The following is a 6000-nucleotide window of genomic DNA, read 5'->3' on the forward strand; positions in this document are numbered from 1 at the left end:
TTAAAAGCTCTCATTTAGAGCTCTCATATAGCAAAGCCATAGTAAAAAATACCACACTTTTAAGACATCAAATGGAATTTCAGAGCAGGAAGAAATAAAAAGAAAATGCTAATGAGGTTGACTACTCCTTCCTCAGCAACAATAGATGCTAATGGAGAATGGAAGAGTATTTTTTTTTTTTTTTTGTAGAGACAGAGTCTCACTTTATGGCCCTCAGTAGAGTGCCATGGCATCACACAGCTCACAGCAACCTCCAACTCCTAGGCTTAAGCGATTCTCTTGCCTCAGCCTCCCGAGTAGCTGCGACTACAGGCGCCCGCCACAACACCCGGCTATTTTTGGGTTGCAGTTTGGCCGGGGCCGGGTTTGAACCCATCACCCTGGGTATATGGGGCCTGGCGCCTCACTGACTGAGCCACAGGCGCCGCCCGGGAGAGTATTTTTAAGGGAATTGTTTCTAACCTCCCTCACCTAACTAAATTGACAATTAAACAAAAGTACAAAAGAATGACATTTTCAGACACATAAGATTTCAAATGGGCTGGGCGCCTGTAACTCAATGGTTAGAGCGCCAGCCCCATGCACTGGGGTGGCAGGTTCAAAAGGGCCAGGGCCTGCTAAACAAAAACAAACAAAAAAAAAAAAAGATTTCAAATGGCTGACCATTTCTGAAATTAGAAAATGTGTTCCACCAAGAAGCAAACTGAATCTGAAAAGAAAGTGTATGTGGAAAAGACAAAGGCGAGTAGAGGTGGAAAATCCGTCACCCACTCAAACCCGTTTCCTTTTTCCCTTACTCATAAACCTGTGATTTTGAGAATTTACACTCCATGTATCTGAAGAATATGGGTTCCCTCCAGCCCTAGAGGAAAGAAGGATGAATGCTACCAGGGGTCCTCAAACTACAGCCCCGCGCACCACATGAGGCGGTGTGATTGTATATGTTCCCATTTTGTTTTTTTACTTCAAAATAAGGTATGTGCAATGTGCATAGGAATTTGTTCATAGTTGTTTTTTTTTTTTTTTTTTAACTATAGTTTGGCCCTCCAACGGTCTGAGGGACAGTGAACTGGCCCCCTGTTTAAAAAGTTTGAGGACCCCTACCCATGCCCTCTTCTACTGGTTGGTTCAGACACAGGCGTATCATGCAACACTATGAGGAAAAGTCTTCAGTGACTGTAGGAATGGTTTCCCTCACTGGAAATTGGGAAAAGAAAAGAAACGGAAGGAAAGTAGGAAGAAGGGAAAAAGAATGGAAGGAAGGGAGGCAGGTAGGGATGGAAGACAGGACAGTACAAGACAAGAGATGGCAGGAGGAGCACCTGCCTGTGGGAGCCACCCCCACCCTAAGAGGCTTCCAGTGAGCTTTGCCTCCTGGAAGTCACAGCCTTAGGTAGACCCTTCCACATAGAATATAGACATCTCCAAAGCTAAGAAATAAAAGACATTTCAGCTCTTACTTATCTCTCTTTTCAGAGAGCTCTGGCTCTCTTTGTTCACGTGTTCTAGGGCAGGATTTCTCAACCTTGGCATTATTGATAGTATTGGCTTGAGAATCCCAGAGAGCAGCTGCCCTGAGCAGCACCCTGATCAGGGTGCTGAAGGTCAATAGCACCTTCCCAGTGGTGACAGCCAAAAATGGCTCCAGATGTGGCTCAGTATCTCTTGGTGAGTAAAATCACCCCCCTCCAGAACTACTGCTCAAGGGGAAGCCAGTCACCTATGCTACAGATATTCACACAACTCTTGCTGGTGTGTAGTTAGGCCACCTGGAAGAGGCTTCTCCAGCCTCAGTCAAGCCTTGGACTCAGTCCCAGCTGACTCTACTGCAGTCTCATGAGGGATCCCAAGCTAGAATTACCCAACCAAGCTGCCCCCCAAATTCCTAACCCACAGTTGCTACGAGAGAGAATAAATTTTATCGTTATTTTAAGCCACTTGATTTGTTACTCAGCAAGAGATAATGAATATGTTCTCTTCCAACGCGGTTCTGTGAGAGTACATCGCCGGGTATAGTGTACAGAGCCATCTTCCCACGAGGATGGGATGAGATTGAGAGAAAAAGCAAAAAGCTAAAAAGCACCAGACGCTTCATGGTATTATTATTATTTGGCCTCTGCATAAACTAAGCTAGGAACAACCTATCTTTGAATTTCTTTTTATGTGCCTAAGTTTTTTCTCATTGTTTAAGTTACCTTTAGTTGAGTATTCTGTGATTTGCAGCTAAACACTTTCTAATTGTTACAGAAAATTTTACAACTTTTGCCTTCATTACTGCTAGTTAATAAAATAAAAAGAAATAACGATAGTCTGTAACTAAAATGATCTTATCATGAAGGTAAAGGGAAAGAGATGAAAAGCATGCTAGAATTTTTATCTCATTTGGAGATATATATAGATACTGTCTATAAACATAGAGAAAAATGTACATCAATTATGTGTAATAAATACAGGTTCACCATATAGATGAATGTAAATTGATTGTTTAAGGTTCTGCTTAAGTGGAAAAAATCCAAAAAAAATTAACTTGCTGAATACAAAAATAAAAAACTGAAGAAAAACCATAAACCAGAATGTGACGTATAAAGGACATGTTTTTAGGGTGGTAGGCCCCCCAACATCTATTCTGCTTTTCTATACTGTGGCAGGCAAAACAGTGTCCACATGCCGATCCCAGGAACTTGTGATTATGTTACCTTACAAGGCCAGAGGGAACTTTGCAAATCTAAGTTAAAGAATTTGAGATGGGAGATTATCCTGGATTATCAGGGTAGACCCAAAGTAATTACAAGTTTCCTTAAAAGTGCAAGAGGGAGGCACAAAAGGAGCACCAGTCAGAGGAAGATCTGAAGTGGAGACACAGGCAGCAGCATTGCTGGCTTTGAAATGAAGGAAAGGGCCCTATGCCAAGGAATACAGCAGCCTCTGGACCCTGGGAAGGACCAAGAAACAGAAAGGGGTGCAGTCCTGCTGACATGTCGCCTTTAACACAGTGAGACCCATTGTGGACTTCTGTACTATAGTCCAAAAGGTAATAAATTTGTGTTGTTCAAAGCCATTAAGTTTGAGATAGTTTATCACAGCAGTGATTTAAAAAAAACTAATACAGACTTCTTGTATCTATATTTCCTGTTGAGTAACTGTCTCTTTTTCCTTGATTACAAATTACTGAGGCTATAGCTCAGGTTTTCTGTTTATTGGCAGCTAAAGGGTGAGGAGGTGTCTGGAACTGGAATGGTGGAAGGTCCAGTCAGTGAAACCTGGAACTCAAGAAGAGTGACAAGATCGAACACCGCCAGTGTCAGTTTAGTGCAGATGGGTACTCTGCATTGAGGCACCCATGGGACAGCACACTTCCCCACTCCTAGGAATAGGAAGCCTCCTTTCCCTGTGCCCTTCTCCTTTCCAAGCTCGCTTAGGTATGATAGTTATTCACTGAGGTGTAACAAACCACCTCAAAACTCGGTGACATAAAACAATAGCAGTCATTTCTTTAGCCTACACATCTGCAATCTGGACAGGATTTGGTAGAAAAGGCTCATTTACTCCACAAAACATCAGCTAGGGCTGGAGGACCCACTTCCAAAATGGTCGGCTCACATGCCTAGCAAGTTTGGTGTTGGACTGTGTTAGAGGTGCTCGGCCAGGGCTGAGAGCCAAGAGCTCAAGCTGCTCTCCAGGTAGGTCTCTCCAGAGGCTTTCAGGGCTTCTCCATGGATGGTGGCTGAGCAGCAGGAACAAGCATCCCATGTCAACTGGGTAGAAGCTGCATTACCTTTATGACTTGCCCTCATAAGTCATGTGACTTCAGTTCCACCATTGTCATAAATCTCAGCAGGTTCAAGAGGACACCCAGATCCTGCCTACAGTGGGAGAGTGTCTGACTCATGTGAAGAGGAGCCTGTGGGATGGAAGATACTGTTGCAATATTTTTAGAAACTAAAACCTATCACATTCATCAAGCTTTGCTATCAATTCTCCAGCCTCAGTATCCTTCCTTGTTGCTTATGTTAACCAGAGTTAGTTTCTGCTTTTGCTTGCAACCAAAGAATAATATAGCGGGCATAAGTACAAACACACCAGAATAAGGATAAGTATTTAAATTTCCTTATTAAAGGCAGAAGTTCTCGGAGTGTGTAAAAACAAAGCCAAACATCCCCAGTTGATCATGACATGTTTTTCAAATTTTCCATAGAAAATTGACTACATGTAACTAGGCCGTAAAGTAAATATTGATAACACTCCCCACCTCACTCCCCACAAAATTAGCAGACCACGATTCTAGGAGATCGCAATATTCATGTAACAGATCTATCTAATATGTAATTCTCAATTCTTTTACCTTCTTCCCCAGGATGACCTTTATTTCCCATTGTACTTAAACTTCCTTTCAGGAGCCCAGTCAGAAATTATTACCATCTTAAACAGCTCTAAATAGGGGCAGCGCCTGTGGCTCAAAGGAGTAGGGCGCTAGCCCCATATGCCAGAGATGGTGGGTTCAAACCCAGCCCCGCAAAAAACTGCAAAAAAAAATTTAAAAGATAAAACTCCACGCCTGTAGTCCCAGCTACCCGGGAGGCTGAGGCAAGCAAATTGCTTAAGCCCAAGAGTTTAAGGTTGCTGTAAGCTATAATACTACAGCACTCTACCAAGGGCGACATAGTAAGACTCTGTCCCCGCCCTTCCCCCCCCCAAAAAAAGATAAAACTCCAGTTCCTGAATCCACCTTTCTCACTTCCTGGCAGCTATCACCGACACTACTGCTGTTTTCTGCTTCGTAGAGACTCTATTTCTGTCCAAGCATAGCATCTTCATTATTCCCAGTTGGTCTCCCTCTTACCCTTTCCTCTTTCTGTTTCCATGCTGGGCCTGAAGCCCAACGTGCTATAGCCCATATAGATGGTATAATCTGAGGCAAAGAGCCTGGTCCCTGGAGCTGAAATGCCTGCGGTCAAATCCCAAAATAGAAACAGAAAAATAATGCAGCTCTTTTATTGTTTTCATTTCTTGTTTTGGGTAGATGGACACATAGATATTTAAAAACAAAAAAACTAGTTACGCTTAGAATAATACCAAGTGACTACACAAGATACACCTCTTTTGTATCAAATACGTTTGGAGGGATTTTCTTAATCATCTACCATTATTTAAGCCCAAAGAAAAACACAATACTGGGCAGCGCCTGTGGCTCAGTCGGTAAGGCGCCGGCCCCATATTCCGAGGGTGGCAGGTTCAAACCCAGCCCCAGCCAAACTACAACCAAAAAATAGCCGGGCATTGTGGCGGGCGCCTGTAGTCCCAGCTGCTCAGGAGGCTGAGGCAAGAGAATCGCTTAAGCCCAGGAGTTGAAGGTTGCTGTGAGCTGTGTGAGGCCACGGCACTCTACCAAGGGCCATAAAGTGAGACTCTGTCTCTACAAAAAAAAAAAAAGAAAAACACAATACTTTATCAAAAATATCACACTACACTTTTTCCTAAATATAGAAAACTATTTTTATTAAAAATTTGACAGGTACTCCCAAAACAGCATTTTCTGTTTTCATTCTTAAGAATTTCCTAATAACAAATATGTGTAGAAATTTTATTATGCAGCTATAATCCTTCAATATTTTTTGCAAAAATTTAATTGGTTATAACTTTTTGGAAGTCCCTTAATTTCCTCAAATCCTAAAGCAGTTTTAACCTTAAGTGTATTCTAGCCAAATAATGGACTTTTCAGCTTTCTTTTCACTCAATACTTTCAGGATCTAATCTAGTGTCTTGCAAGAGTAAGCATCCCATGCATGTCTGGTCAACAATGAAAATACTGTAGCACAAATTTTGAAAGGACACTTGTTCTGACCACCAGGCCTTCCAGACCTTGTCAAAAGCCTGAGGTGCTTTGCCGCCTGCTATCTCAAGTTGTTTCCACTTTTTTCATCTAACTTTTCCACAGAACTGTCTCTGTTTCATTTTAGATTCAAAGTTCTCCCTACCCAATCCTTTATACAGAATTATTTT

The sequence above is a fragment of the Nycticebus coucang genome, chromosome 8, assembly GCF_027406575.1.
Source record: "Nycticebus coucang isolate mNycCou1 chromosome 8, mNycCou1.pri, whole genome shotgun sequence".
In the NCBI taxonomy this organism is placed as follows: Eukaryota; Metazoa; Chordata; class Mammalia; order Primates; family Lorisidae; genus Nycticebus; species Nycticebus coucang.